This window comes from Ostrinia nubilalis, chromosome 13, assembly GCF_963855985.1.
Source record: "Ostrinia nubilalis chromosome 13, ilOstNubi1.1, whole genome shotgun sequence".
NCBI lineage: Eukaryota > Metazoa > Arthropoda > Insecta > Lepidoptera > Crambidae > Ostrinia > Ostrinia nubilalis.
The window spans coordinates 4,808,640-4,825,342 of NC_087100.1; the positions used below are offsets into that span (position 1 = coordinate 4,808,640).

The following is a 16,703-nucleotide window of genomic DNA, read 5'->3' on the forward strand; positions in this document are numbered from 1 at the left end:
CAAATCGTCAAGGTGTAACAAGAACAAACGGCACACCACGCTGTGCGAAAGTTAAGTATCCCTACGCCGACAAAGTGAGGCAATAAAAATATACGAGGGCCACGCCCGAGCACCACAAACGTGCCGATCGGACTCCGCCGAAATAGTCAGAATTCGCTTGTTGTATTTTTAGGCGACACTTGGTAAGCAAACATAAAGGAGATTTATTGCGATTCGGCGTGTGCGGCAGGTCTCAACTTTACCCATCGCTGTGGGTATCGATTGCCTTTGACATTCGGCATCGTCTAATCTCTATGACGTTGTCATCTTTAGCCATACATCACTTTTTTGTGACATACTATTGTACTTCGATGGTATTTTGCACTGTCTCTGAAAAATATTGTCCGTTATCAATTCTTTTGAATATTCTATCTTAGACAGTGACGTTTCTTTCTGGTAAGTAAATAAATTATGTTAATACACATACTATTCGTGATTATTTATTCGTATTGCAGTCGTAAATGTCTTATCTTTATAGACGACACGCTGTTGAAGGTATAGTGTTTCCCAGAAGAAAGGTATAATCACTAGCATTAAAATCCACTGTAAACAAGTTTAACGGTCTAGTTAGAATTCCATCATATTCAGCTAACAAGAAAATGAAAAGCATTTTAATTTTAGGCTTAGTTTACTTACTTAAAAGTAGCCTGAAAATAAACATCAGTTACCCAGAAGAACTCAACATAGGAAATATAGCACCAGAATGCAACACTCTACTTAAAATAGTTAACTGTAAATCTAAACTTGTTTGTAAACAAAGAACCAAAGTGGACTTTGAGAATTACAGAAATATACGAGTAATTCTTGCGGAAGACAGTGCTTACACGGTAATTGGGTCACTGTTAGACGAGGTAAGGATAATGCGGGAAGATTGTATGCACTTAATGGCAAGACGGCGAGGGCTCATCAAGGAAAATTGCTTGCAAGCCACACGGGACAAAAATATCTCAAGATTGTAAATTATGTTAGGTTCCTCGTCTATTAAACCGAAGATGACCAATAATTTGTATCCACTAAGGCAACTTTGACAAACGTCAAAAATCTGTCAAACTCCATACAAAAAGCTCCGGTTCTCGTCATAGTTACCGTTAAAGTCAGGTGGTGCAACTCAGCCTAAATAACTTTAGTTTTAAACGGTCCTTCTTGTCCGTTTGTCGAGCATCCAAAATATTTGTCTACATTAAAGCCCATTTCTAACGTCACATACAAGAGAACGTTTAACGAAGCATTATCTTTACATGCTCAACAAATCTAATGAAAAGCTTTCAGAATTTCACCTTTATTTTTATTTTCCTTTTATGTCTTCGTATTCTCGGCATCGTAAATATTTTGTTATTTTATCCAAGCTCAAGATAATCACGGCAACGTAGAAAACAAAAACAATTTAATTACTTTTTAGAAATGAAATGAGCAGTTCATTCTCTTTAGATTTTGCGTAGGTGTAATAACAATAATACGCAATTCTATTCTAAACGTAGCACGTGACAATGAGGGCCCTCCCCTAATAGCTTACCCGCTGCATTCTCCAAAGCAAATGGCAGCAGATGTGGGTGGAGCACATTTGCTTAACGGCCACGGCATGCCAGAATCCAACGCGACTTAAGACGACTAATAAAACTAATCCTAACACTAAATTATGTAAAAAGTAGCATTAGTCTGTGTGTTTTATTCAATGTTTTCTGGAGATTACTGTTGTAGCTACTGTTATTTATAACGGTTTCGAAATATTAACCAGGAAAACAAACAGCTTGATTGGTGATTAAAAGAATTAAAAAGTCTTTAGTTTGTAAATGTAACTAACAAGCTAACAATATCAACTAACATCGTAAATTGTGTTATTAATAACGGTTTATCTATAAATTGGATAGGATTTCCAACACAATCTCAGCAAGAATTTGTAAGAATTAGCACTGGAGTAGTATCAACCAAGTTCGTTCTTGGTACCGTAACCTATTTATTTATACTCAAATCCAACTTTTTGCAAATGACATCATTCGTCAGTCACAGCTCAAGCAATGAATACAATGCGATAATACGCCGTGACGACTCTTTGAAGCGTCAGAATTATTACCGATTCCACGGCCATCCGAAAAGAACACTGGAAATCTTATTTCGTTATCAATTAGTAAATGGCGTTTCGACATTAATGGCACTGAAAGATTACTAATTTGGTAGACGATTGTGTCAATTAATATTCCATCTTAACATACGTAACGGTCTTTGTCCAAAATCAGCTCGTGTAGAATTTGGGGTTTTTATATTACGGCGTTCATTGACTTCTGTGAACATGACCTCCAAAGCTCCAAGATTAAGATGTTGATAGAAGATATTGAGGATTGAGTTTCAGATTAGTCTGAAAAATTGGTAATGATTCAGCGTCAATATTAATGGCCGAATAAAGTTATGTGTGCCAGGTCGCAGACGATAGTAAACGGCCTATTGAATCTCTGAAAGGCAATGCGAGGGCAGACGGAGCACTGAACTACCCAGATCTCTAAAAAGGGCGAGCGCTTACATATTACAGCTGTCTGTCTAGACGAATTAGTGCAAAATGTGACACAGGTAAGAAATTCCATGATAAAGAGAGAGAATAAAAATACCAAACCTCCCTTCTACTTTAATTGAAATTATTTCCAAGAAGTATTTAAATGATAGACTATCTACAACAATTGTTACTTTAAAACTTAAAAGTACAGTTAAAAATATTGTTTACTTAATCGCATCTTTAATGGAAGAAACACATTACGAAGTCGTTATTAACTTGTTTGAGTCGCCAGAAACTGGTTACAAACAAATGGTTATGATACACAATACATAACAGATTTATTTATCCAGTTCCAGTTACACGAATAAGTAGCATTTCAATTTTCAAACCACACGTGAATGTGACGAAGGAGTGAAAGGTCATTGAAGGACCACAAACATTACACAGACGCACTAAATGTTATTTAGTGGTCTATCAATGTACATCATCAGTAAATGAACTGTTGGCAAGGCAAGTCGCGTCGGGTGTTTGCTACTAATACGGTGATCGATACCTTCCGCCCCTCAAATTACTGAGTAATCTCAGCCGGTAATTACTCAATTTACCCAAGACAGGAGGCGATACCATCAAAGTGCCGCTTTGGAAGATTACACTTGGTGGGGACTATAACTCACCTGGCTCGCACGACTTAATGAAAGCTTTGATTTTCCAGTCGCGGCATTAATCACTGTGTAACTAGCGACTTCTTCAGCCGTGCTATCTTTCGAAGAAATGAACTTGTGAGAAGATGATCACAACAACAAAGGCCTATAAAATATAAATGATTTAAGAACATAATATTTACGTCAATAATAAAGAGACAACGAATTGAATGGCAAAAATGTGTAATTAAGAAGACTCGTTAAACGAAAATCAGCTTGAAGACGAGTTTGCTAACAATCCATTATAGACTGATGCCCATCATAGTAATGAACACTAATAAATGCGTCATATCAGTGGCACTCCTAGAGACATTACGGACTCCGTGGGTGATGGAGCGACGACATCGGGAAAGATAATTATACGTGGAGCGGACGCGACCTAAATACAGGCACACGTAAACGGGACTATTTCGAGGCGGAAGGTATTTCAGGTTGGTGTCGAAATAACACCTCCACTGGGTCTCGTGTAAACAATGCTTGTTTACTAATAAAATTGAGATCAAAACAAACAAAATTAGTCCCGATGATGTGATGATAAACAAACTGCCTACTTTATATCTATTACGTTCAATGTTTTTTAAATAAATCGCCATGAAAGAGTAATCACAAAATATTTTTGAATACCTTTCACCAGACAACAAAGGATTTGAGTTGACAACTGAAATTAAAACGAAATCTAATTCATTACGCTGGGACATCGAAATTTTGTCCAAAACTTTTAGCGTACATTTCGGCGGAACCATAAATGGATATCACACCCAATCCAACAATAGCTGCAGATGTACACAGGAGCAGACGGGATGCAAATAACAAAAATCAATACGACGCGCGGGTGAACGCAGCACAATCAACTTGAACCAAGTTAAAATCGTCCAAACAATTTTAGCATGCCTTAGTATGAATATCAGCTAGTGACTGGTATCTTAAATAAGAAAGTATCCTTATTCAACAATTTATTTCAATAAAACTTTGAATGTATCCGTTGGATCTTCCCCCGACTATTATTTGCACGCTTTACGGTAACATTTTGCATGACAGTCATATACAGTTATCTTTGATTTTAGGAACTAGATTCAACGCAGGTTTGACAAGTTAATTGTATGTAAGGAATGGCATTTGTGAAAGTATTGAATACTTCAGAATATATTAAAGCGTGTTAATTACTTGGAACAAAAAGCAATTAAAAGCGATTACATTAAAAACTTAATAACTTTAGTCAGTTTGTAACGGTTAGCGTTACCGCTGATCTAAATTCTAGATCTAAATTCTAATTTAATTACTATTATCTACCTAAATAAATAAACTTAAATAATAATATATCTAAATCTACGTAAACTACCTAACTAAATAACTTAATTAAATAATTCATATTGTTCTACACTAATAAAATAAATAAAATAATAAATCTACAAGCAAACCCGCGCGAAACAAGTTGTTCGAGATTTCTTTTGTTCTCTGTCGAGCGGGCGGGCTGTTTTTTATGTATGCGCAAGCGACGCGCCTACGGCCGCGATGCTCCCGCCGCGTCTCCTAGTCCGAGCCAGAGCGTTATTGAGCACAGACGTATCGCTGTCCGTCACCGCCGGACCCGCGATGTACGTAACCTTATAAAACTACAAATATGTAATCGCGTATTGGTGAACCCCGCTACCGGGTGAGTGTTGCAAAAGTATTTTTAATGCCTAGTTTTTATACTTGTGCTAAATGTAAGTGCCTAGCCGCCATTTTGTTCTTCAAATGTGCAATCCATGTGCTCAGTGTATCTGGACGATGTCATTTCGTAATTTTAACTGTTGCTACAATTGTTACTCGTAATATTTTACATCTTATTACATAATAAAATATTAAATGAATCGATTTTACGAAATGACATCGACACGTCATGACCTTACATGACCTTGTTCGTACTGTAACGACACTTTCTAAAATCTATTTAATTTGCTAAATTGAACTATTCTAATCTTATTCTACTGTTCTAATAATTCTAAATTACTACCTACCTATATTGTTCCATAAATTAATTGCCTACATAGATGATATGCTAAATTATCTTCTACCTACATAATTTAATATTTTGCCTACTTCACTGCAATCACTTTCACTGCACCTATTGTAATTCTGTTTGACTGCCACATCATTACATCACCATTTATTACCAAAATCATTCCATCTGCTTCGCTAGTATTTTGATGTCGCAGTCAAACGGACAAAAGCTAGCAACTGCTTTAGTGTCCGCTTTGATTTGCAGGGTTCATCTTCACCTTTCTCCTCACTACAAATGGCCATCTCACCACTACCGAAACCACCACCTGGCTCCTCAACCCGGCAGAGCTGCCTGTCGTGTCGGACGGCCCGTACGCACACTCTAAGTGGCCCTACACCACAGTGCGTACGGTCCCTAACCGTCTGGCGCGTCGACGACCCTGCGGGCTCACCACCAGCGAGGAACCAAACCACATAACCATCAATGCTAGCGAGGACAGTGGTTTGAATATACTACCCCGGTGACGAATCTCGTGCGATATGATAGTTAGCTCGTAACCCACACCCTTAAGGTCTCTTACTCTTAATTGCAATAAATGACTTGTTAACTTAAATCTATCTTTTATTTAACTAATTAACTCTAAATTCTAATTATGTCATGGCTCTAAAGCCTCTAACCGTGACAAGTTACTGGAATTTGTGTGAACTCATTGAACAAAAAGAGCGAGAATTTCAAGTAGCTTCTCTACAGAAGAACTATCTGGTCGAAATTCTCAGACAAAGTCACAGACGAAACAATAGATCATCGGACATCCGTTGTAAGACGTCGCCGGCGTAATAACTAGCTTGAGGAACGATAAATTAAATTACTGCTAACTTTTGCAATTTCTGCGCTCAGCTCATTCAAAAGGGTTCAATTTTAAGACTACGTAACGTATAGCGTTTCTAAGTGAGTGGGTAAGAGACTTGGCGGTTCCAAGCTGGTACTCAAGTGAACCTGTTGACCCAGAGAGCGGTGCCGGGGGCAAAAACTTCGTCCGCACCTGCCTGCACGTTGTTATTCACTTTGACTACAATAAACTATTGTTGGGGTACGCGCCTGCAAATTAGATGGCACAGATGCCTTGAGACTCATTTGGAGTACAAGGGTAATATTACAATGCTATACGTAAATTAGATGAACCAACCGAAAGTCTTTTTGAAGAGGTCCTAAAATACTAAATAACGGGCGATAAAGTCAACACTCGTCTAAATTAAATGAACTTGAAGACCTCAAAGATAAAATGCTTGATCGAATCTAAAATGAAATGGTAAACATAATATCCAATTTAGATCTCGCAGTAAGTAGGCGGTGCGGTTCGACGGCTGCGGCGCCTATCATATTGCATCAGTGGTGCTCTGAGCAAATCTATTGTCTAGACCACACTGCGATAATTAATTACAATCAGGACAACTAGAAACAACCTTGCTATCTAATGTTAAATTACTAAACAGAATACATAATATGAATAAGTAACACGATAGAGAAAAAGTGATTCACTAGATTTTGATGGACCACGAGCACATGAAATTAAGTCGCTTTTGGCTGGGTCAGGTTAATAACAAACATGTTTTGTAGAATAACAAGTTAACTTTTATGATTTGACGATTTAATATTTGACTTGAAAGCGGTTATTGGCAATTCACCGCCTCCGCTTGCATTTGACGTTTCATTTTGGGAACAAAAGTGTCCCGAAATTTTCACCGCCAGATAAATCTAATTTCGGATATGTCACGAATAGAGCGGCCTTTGAGAGAAGCATTGCAAATTAAGTAGTGACTGAGTGAGCAACTATTATACTCGTCGATGGACCCTCGAAAATATGTTTAAGAAATGTAATGTGAGAGAAAGTTCAGTGACATTCTCTTAAAGATTAATAGAATTTCATTCGCAAACCCAATGCTCGTTCGACCTTAATTACGACTAATGCTGAGCAACCGTAAGTACCAAAATGGAACGTGTTTGCTCACTTAGCTAATCCCTATTGATTATGGCCTTAGAGACGGGTAGAGGTAGACTAGAAGAGGTATAATTTTTAAGGCCGAAATGAGGGCGAAATCTGTACGAGATGACACGTCAGTTATCACCTATGTAAGGCTCCTTGACCAAGTTGAACTCGTTGACCCAGAATCGGTTGTTGAATCACCTTAGGCACTCACTCGGCTCTGATGTGCTTACGAAGGTATAAAAACGAGTCTTTCCTGTCGTTTTTTTACAGAACGGGAAGGGAGCTTAATGCCATTGTTTCAGAATTTCCATTAGTCTCTCAAGCTTTTGGGAAGTTCAAACGAAAGAAGTGATAGTTAATAGCAAAACATTGTTAATCAACAAAATCTTTCCTTAATTTGCTGAAACTGTATTAGGAATCTAATCAACTCAGACTCCAAAAATGAAGCATATTTTTCTGTAAGTTTTATTTCAAGAATCTAATATTACCCATATTCTTTGAGTTAGGAAAAATTTAACTCAATTGTATATTTATTACATTTCATACTAGACCTGTCTATCAATCATAATGTCAGAGGGTTAGCAATAACAGCGCAAATTTTAACTTACTTGTTAGTATTTCGAAAAAAATCCCGTGAAATAAAACGGTGAAAATGAATAAAACGCTGCTTTGAGCATATCAAATGGGATGCATTCACGCTCGCTGGAGGGGCACCCCTATAAAACAGGGCTTCAATGTTACAATGATACACTTTTCATGACTCCAACTGACATTTTGCTGCCAGACAGACACCTCTTTCATTTGCGTTTGATACTTCACTTTTCAACGCGCTTTTTCGCCCCAGGATAGTAATTTTAGTACACCGATACAAAAGCTAACGTATTCCAGTCTAGACTCTAGTACTCTACTCAACACTAGACGATTTCGCTATGTGTGAATGGCTCATATGACCTGTCATTAACCAGCATTGTTTTCAAGAAAACAAGTGCAGCGTTTGAAAACTAGACCAACAGTGGCACACATGTCCAATCAAGCACAATGGCAATAAAGGAGTAAAACGTACTACGCAACGATTCTTCAATTTCACGCTTCACAAACTAATTTGCAGATTTTTTGTAGAAGATAATCTGCCTAAATCTTGCGATCTAGTGTAGGTAAGTAGTTAAGTACCTATTCGAAATATTTTCATAGTGTAAATTATTATTGCGAGATTACATTGGCAGTGCTTATTTATTATGCTACTAATTGGGGCGCTGAAACAAAATCTGCATGGAATTTGGGTGTGAATGAAAATACATTTTCATCGTTCGTCTCTATGTAAATTCAGTGCCGGAACGTAACGACGTTACTGGCGTGGCGGTTAATGGATTATGCTATCTGCAGTTGCGATCGCAATCTACGTAGCGCAATACTACGCTCTATCTGCAGCGTTTTCAATGGGCTGTAAAATTTCAGGTGACTCGGCGAGAGTTTGCATTTGGGGCAATGGATACGGCCTTAATGACGAACGGGAAAGCGGGACACGGCACGAATAAGGACTTTTCGCTTAAGTAGAACATTTACGTGCATTCTAAGGCAACGCAAACTTTGATATTCCAGTGACCTGACACAGTTATTCGGAACAACTAATGGGATATCCGCTAGTTCCACCTGGCTGCTGTTATATGAACAATGACGTGTGACATCGGGAGTCGGTCACCCCTGAAAGAGCCTTTCTCCACGCTGTGTACGATAGCCTCGATTCCGCGTATTCCGATTGTTCACAGGTTCCGCCACCACACCATACATGTATGCTTATTGATTCATAGCAGCGATACAGGATACAAATTTTAATATTACAAATTGAAAATAGGGAAAACATCAGAATTAGCTTATCACTTTTACGCAATAGGTTTCAACGAAAACATAATGGGGACGATGAGTGGCTTTATCCGCCTCTAGGCCTGACTGTGTAGACAGCATGGTTGTCGGTTCATTACGCCTAAAATGGAAAAGAGACTTTGATATCCAGTCGTCCAAATTTGGGACTGTGATGCCGAGGCACGCCATTATTCAAATCGTTTCGGCAATTCTCTCCCTACTTGGCGACCAATTTGGCTAGTTCTCTCTGCACATGTACAGTTATTTTTAACAAATCTCATCTATTTCTGAATTTATTATCATTTATAAACGGTAAACCCGGCCAACGAACTTGTTTATCACTGTTGCTGTTTTTTGAATTCAGGTTTTAAAAGTTTTTTCAATAGATACCTCCTACAATGATTATGGTATAACAGGATATTATTTATCTAAACGATGAAAATATTAAAATAATTGACCTTGAAAGCAAAGGAAGTTAAGTTCATCATAATAATATTTCACATACAGGATAAATAAACGCCTATCCAAAACAGTTTTACATTATTCTCGCGTGTCCACAAAACGGTTAACCAAGTTGGAGTAGTCGCAATGACTAACTTTACGAGTAAACTTTAACTCGCTGAATAATTGCTAAGCCACACTCACTAACTTTTACTGGAGATGCACAAAATGATTGGGAAGATGTAACATGTTAGCGGGATTACGTTACCTCCCACTATTAGGAGCACAGATTAGATTATTATTTATTTATTTATTTATGTCCAAGTTTGCTAATGCTGACCGTCTGCAATGGTCCCCAAGCAGACATTTATAAAATAATACGAAAACGAAATATCAAAAGAGACTAAAAGGTTTCCATAATAAAGTAATTAGTAGCTAACGAAATATTTCGAGTGCTCGGGTTAAAAATTTTAAATTTCTGTCTGAGAATTTTTGAGTTTACACAGATTATATTTTAAATAGTTTTAATGAGCCAGATTCAGGTTCAATTAACATTTAAGAGTACGATAAAGTACTCTCACTGCTTTCTAAAGTGATAATCGCCCGATTATTAGTTTACTTTAAAATATTTTAAGTTCATATGCCTTGAAAATCATTAAGCTGGAATATGTTAATAGATAGCGTAACTTTAGCTATATTCCGCCGATTTCCGCTATAAAACGTCTAATAATATATCTCAACTAATTCCAGAAAATCTCCGAGATTTGCTAAGCTCGCTATCGTTTGCATACCTCGGCGTTTTAACTTCATCGCCACAAAACGACGCGGAAATGTGGTATCGGTAGCAGCAGAAAGCTGTTATCCGAATAAATGAGCTGCGTAAGTATTTATAATACCTAACCAATGTTCACATTTTAACTTTGTTGGCAAATGAAAGAGAATATATTCCTTGAAATTGTTGCAATTCTCATAAAGTTTAAGCTAACCATTCTCACTCAGGTGAACTGCAAATGCATTGCCAGTTTTATTCCTGTGCAAGAAAATAAATGAGATTCTAAGAAATAGATGCTGGGTACCTTGGAAGTGGAAATTCTTTTGTTGGTGACCAAGCAGCGATCATAGCAAAAGAAGGAATCGAAATACATAATAACCGAGGTAGATGGATAGTCTGATTGTAATATACTCGTAAGTAGGCACATAATAACAAACAATAAAATTGACGGTTGAGCCAATGAGTCGGAAGTGTCGGAACGCGAAACCCAGACTATGATAATTTACGGAGCCGCCGCTCGCGTGGGATGACTTACCAAACCATGCAACAAATTATATTTGTAATGACAACTGCACTTTCCAGGAAATTCTGCTTCTCGGCATACTTACGTAACTGTTTATGATAATGCAACTTGATACTTTAAATTGTTATTTTAAGTAGCTACTTAAGTTACGAGTATTTAATATAAGTAAAGATCAATGATATCGAAATTTAGACTCAACGATGTTTTAAATACTGGAGTGAACGAAATACATTGCATGACTAACTAAACTTTTAACATCGATATCAATTCGCGAGCTATTTCGAAACTTTCTCGTTATTAGAGAGCATAAGTTGCCGAAGCACCGCGCCCATGCGCCCACGCACCCATAAACTCGACTCCAGACTGTTTGCTTTTCTTTTTACAAACTGGTCCGCGATGTTAAGTGAAAACATTGTTGTCGTCTATAATTTAAAATTAAACAAGCATCATTGATTCCATTTTAAGCGTCTAAATTGTTTTATTGTGCACATGATCAAAGTCCAATCCAATGATTTTAGTCTGTTTAGTTATAGACGTGACCTAGGTAATAAAGATCCATTTTATTTTAATTATTTGACTTTTACTGTTTGTTGCTATAAGAATTATTGGATAACAAAAATTAACAGTGAATACATTTTTCACCTTACGTTTATATGACGACAGCGAAACGGTCATGCCACATATCCCAACTAATATTATAAATGCGAAAGTAACTCTGTCTGTCTGTCTGTCTGTTACGCTTTCCCGCTTAAACCTCGCAAACGATTTTGATGAAATTTGGCATAGAGATAGTTTGAGTCCCGGGAAAGAACATAGGATAGTTTTTATCCCGGTTTTTGAAACAGGGACGCGCGCGATAAAGTTTTTCTGTGACAGACAAAATTCCACGCGGGCGAAGCCGCGGGCGGAAAGCTAGTTTTAACTAAGGCGTAAAGTTAGGTCGTGTAGAGTTAGATGCTTAGCTCTATATGATCTGATAAGTTTTTCTCAGTGCGAGCCGTACGGTTCCTCCTGGAAACATTTTGCACGAAAAAGTTTTTGGGGAGACGTTTGTTTCCAAAATCAATAAACCAAAACCTGATTAACCCTTTCCCCTTCCGCAAATGATGGTCTATTTGCATCTTCTTCCTCCGCTCCAGATTTAGCGACTGGTAACGATTTTCATTTACTGCCCGGCTTCCGATTGGCCTCCACTATGTGCATAATGGATGAGGTCTATAATAATACCATTGAGCTCTCGGCCGTTGCTCCACGCCACGGTATTTTGGGAAATTCTCACTTGGCCACAGAATGAATGGACTGCGCAGCTTAGGGCTTGGGTTCACCCCAATCCAATATTTATCACCGTTGCTATTTCGAGGTCGCAAGAATTAGAATAGATGCCTTTTTTGCCATCTGTTACTAGCACGGTTGCTCCATTAATGTGGTAATAATATATGCAGGCACTAAGAGTGAAAGGTGAACGTGAATGTTTTATTTGTATCATGATTTCTAAAAATATCATTTCTGCTACGGGTAAATTACATTCGAAAAACTCGCGTATATTGCTGTTGGTTTTGTAGCTCACATTTCGCTCAAGCGAGCTATTATGAAAGGAATTATTTGAAATATTCTGCATAACTTCAATGAATTTTATGATAAATGGATGGAATGAAATTCGAGCAATTGTGTTCAAGACAATGCAGATCAGGACAATATCGAATCGAAGGAACATTACGCCCATGCTAAAGAATTTAACTGTGTCATGAAACGCATTCGTGCGTTCGTTCTTTCCGGATATTGATGTACAAGATTAACACTGTATCGCTGAAGAAATGGGTCACATCGAGGTTGTGTAAGATATACCCCTTTAATGCGCCCATAAACTTCATATCGAAATTACGCTATAAATGAGAGACATATTTTAATACCGACTAGATTACAGCTTGCTGCACTGATACATAAAACGTATTCTTATTTAATGGATACCAACACCATCATATTATTAAAGTGAACGTCAACAACTCTACATTACTGTTAAAATAATGAGGGTCGAAGTACGATTGTAGTAATTAAATATTGCAGACAGACGTCTAAACGTGATCCGTTAGACGTAATGCGAATTTTAGTCAAATTAACAGCGAGCGGGTCGCTGATTCACTTCGCTTTAATTAGAACCGGAATCTTTATACCGCTCGGACAGTCGGACACCTTTTGCTGAGCTCATGTATGTAGATGTAACCAAATGGGTTCACTTCCACGAATGCAACATTTAAAGCCCGATGCGTGAATCAATGACCGCTGCTGGTCCAATATTATCCGATCTCTCGGCAACTCACTTCTAATTCTTTGTTACGTGTTTCACAAGGGTCTTGATACATTGGTCCAGTTAGTCATTAGCACCTTCCGTAATCCATGCAAATTGTATGGCGTGTCGTTTTACGCTCTTTCGCTGATCTCTCCCTAGTTACGTAGTACGGTGATGAAGCACTAATAGAAGTGAAATGGATAACATCAACGTGGTTTACCTTCCTTATAAATCAGGCGGCCTGCGCAAATACAGTAAAAAGGTCGTAGAAATAGGGCATGTTTTTCTAGCAAATTGCTGAAGCATTTGTGGGTAAAATTTTCAGGCAATATGCTTTCGTGCCCCAGATTTACCGGTTCGTCGACCGATTTCGTGTTGGGAGCGCTTCGGCATTTCACCAGGTGATGTTCGTTTAAACCGCCGCTTCCGAAGCCCGAATGGATATATTTTTAGAGAAACTAATATTCTATTTCTGCAATATCGTTCAGCCGTCTCTCCAATATCGCTTTGGGAAAGTGTTTTATAGACTGCACGCACGGTTTATTTCTACGGTACCGAACAGTAACACTGAACACGTGTTCTAGAATAATTGAACGCGTCAATTAGGTATTTCGAATGTGCAGTTTTTCCTCTTAACAAAATTGTTTATTATTTGATAGTTTTGCTTTCGAGAAGCGTGCGATGGATTATAAATCGAGGGTTCCCAGTGATTAAGTTATCTTGGAAACTGCTAATCAGACCGAGCCGTCTAATATAGAGGTCAGTGTAACAGCTCATTGATTCTATTATCTAACTGCTCAGATAGATTTCTTTCATTGAACTCGTTCATCCCGCTTTCTTCCTCCCAACCCCCATGTCATGCAGACCAAGATCAGCCAGGTCACTAGGGAGCAAAAATCTAATCTCTTTATCAAGTTGATAAACGTGACGTTCTTCAGCCTAGCGTCTGTCTTTGCTTGACGGGAACAGAATACAAATTTTATTATAGTAAGACTTGTGACTGTTTTCGTTCTTACACGATACTTTGGCTCCGATAATATTTTGTACGAGTAGATCGTTTTTTACCGAAGTACTATAATTATGTTTTTTCAGAAAACCAACGCCGACACTGAAATACTTTTCATTTTGTAGATTTACAAGGCTTATTTATTATCTCGTCTGCTCTAGCGGCATTTTCTGTTGTAGCGGAAAGAGTGAATGCCGGAGCGGTGAATGATCCAAGTTAATTGGTATACGATTTACGCTGTTGCAGTCGGCGCCATCTAATTTTTGGCGCCTAATGCTCAAAGTTGCACAGCGTGCTATGGAACGGGCTATGCTCGGTGTTTCTTTAATCAGAAATGAGGAGATTCGTAAACGAACTGAAGTCACTGACATAGCCCAACGGATTAGCAAGCTGAAGTGGCAATGAGCAGGGCCCGCAGAACTGACGGCCGATAGGGCAGCAAGGTTCTGGAGTGGAGGCCACGTACCGGATGCAGCGTGAGACGTCCATAAACAAGGTGGACCGACGACCTGATAAAGGTAGCAGGAAGGCGCTGGATGCAGGCCGCTACCAACCGTGCGATGTGGTGATGATGTCATTGGGGGAGGCCTATGTTCAGCAGAGACATGGACAGTACCCGATATGGAAAAGAGGAAGATATATGCCCTAGAGTTGTGCTGCTGGAGAAAGATGCTCGGGATATCATGGACAGAGTTCCGTACCAATGTGTCCATACTCCAGGAGCTCGGTGTCGGTAGTACAGTCGCGCATACTGCAATACTTCGGACATGTTTTGAGGCGGGATGAAAACTCCATAGAACGACTGGTCGTCCAAGGAAAAGTCGAAGGAACCCGATCGCGTGGCAGGTCATCAATGCGCTGGACCGACCAAGTGAAATCAGCAGTGGGAGACCGCGTATGTGACTGCACTAGACAGTCTGCCAATAGAGAGAGATGGAGGGAGATCGTGCAGAGTTGTATCCGCCTCTTTAACCGATGTGAATAACGCCTCAACGTGACCACGACCGCTCTGCCAAGAGCGTAACGAATAAGAAGAAGATGTTCAGCAGTGGACGTCCTGTGGTTGAAATGATGATGATGAATGCCATCGTGTTCTTCCCTTCAATCATTAATGTATGAAATGTACTGTTTTTTCTATTTGAGTACTGTACATATTAACGGAAGGTCAAAACAGTGGCGCCTAAAGGAGGCGCCGCGTAGTCGTTCCGTTAGAATAGGAATGTCGATGTGCTGCTGCGAAAATAATGTTCTATCTCACATATGCATAGATAGGGAAGACTTACGATAGAATGGGCCTATTATTATTTGTGTTATCTGATACATTGTCAAAGGATATAACAATACTTCGGGGAAAATAATTACCTGCTAATCACAAAGAGGTTTGGAGACAAAAGAAATCAGTTGCCTTGGAACTTATCAGATTATTTTTATCGGTTTTTTATAAAATATGCAAAGGTAGGAACTATTATTTAAGTAGACTTCTTGATTAGAAAGCGAAATAATGGAATACAAATCACTTTTTTTTTATTGTGAAATAAATCAAATGCTTTTAAGTAAGTAGAATAATTTCTTTGATGCCAGGCTTCTTGAAATAAGTAAAATTACCTAGAGGAAAAGCACAGCATTTATGTCTAAGACATAAATAGCTAAACACTGTTTTCAATAAGTTTTATTAGATAAGTCAATGATCAAGGGTAGCAATTTCTACTAAGTTACATTTTATTTTCATGGAACTAATAATGTAATTTAAATTTAACTTAAACCACCAGGGTCAACGAATCAGGGTAACCAGATTTATTATTAATAATAAATAAAATTGAATGAATAATGAAATTATTTAAATTAGGTGGGTACCATAAACACAGTAGATATATTATGTAGGTAACCACCTATTTTTTACTTTTATTATTTTATTTTGATGAATACGCCTACCTAAATTTAAAAAAAAATTGCGATTATGTAATCGATGGGAGTAGGTATTTTAGGTCGGTAGTAACTAGCTATTATATGATTTATATGTATAGTTGCTTAAAATCTGTTAAAATTATTTAGAGTGGGCACCCCCTATCTTGTCATTAAGTGTGTATTACCACTTAAATTAACTGAAGTAGCTGCTACTTTGTGTTATTATTAATTCTTATGTAAATGAGGCTTCTAATATTAATTCTAATTTTATTATGATTAACCATGCCTATTTGAGGAAAATCACCCACCCTACCTATAACCGTTTACCTCATTATTTTTTTCTTCCAACAAAATTAAGTAGCTAATAAAAATTATTAATAAACGATAAATAAATTAATTAACGATTAATTTTAAATATTAAAAATAATTAACGGTAAGTAGGTACTTACATTCACAAATGAATAACGCCGCTGTGAAGAAATAAACAGCATTACACTGAGTTCTTGCTTTTTAGACAGACAAACTATTAATTACTTTAATTTAACGTTTTTTATTTTAAACACTAGAAAGTTTTAACGTAAACATACAAATTAAATCACATAAAATACTTGAAAATACTGGCTGAAAAGCTGAAATTCCGAAATGTTCCGAAACAATACAAAAAATGTAAACAATCGATGACGAATTGACGACAACGCCGCGACACCACAGAT

At 37.9% G+C, this 16,703-nt stretch overlaps 1 protein-coding gene and 1 long non-coding RNA gene across 2 annotated transcripts in view; one reads left to right on the top strand and one right to left on the bottom strand.

The window, feature by feature from the left end:
* LOC135077428 (tyrosine-protein kinase Src64B) overlaps positions 1 to 16,648 on the bottom strand; it is a 70,100-nt gene extending 53,452 nt beyond the window's left edge. Inside the window, exon 1 of the mRNA XM_063971961.1 lies at positions 16,440 to 16,648. The gene's annotated coding sequence lies outside the window, so the exon portion shown is untranslated. The remainder of the gene's footprint in view (positions 1 to 16,439) is intronic.
* LOC135077131 (uncharacterized) lies at positions 4,491 to 5,822 on the top strand. Its single transcript, XR_010258404.1, has 2 exons — positions 4,491 to 4,879; positions 5,474 to 5,822. It is a non-coding gene; the product is annotated as an uncharacterized LOC135077131 (long non-coding RNA).
* Positions 16,649 to 16,703: the final 55 nt, after the last annotated feature.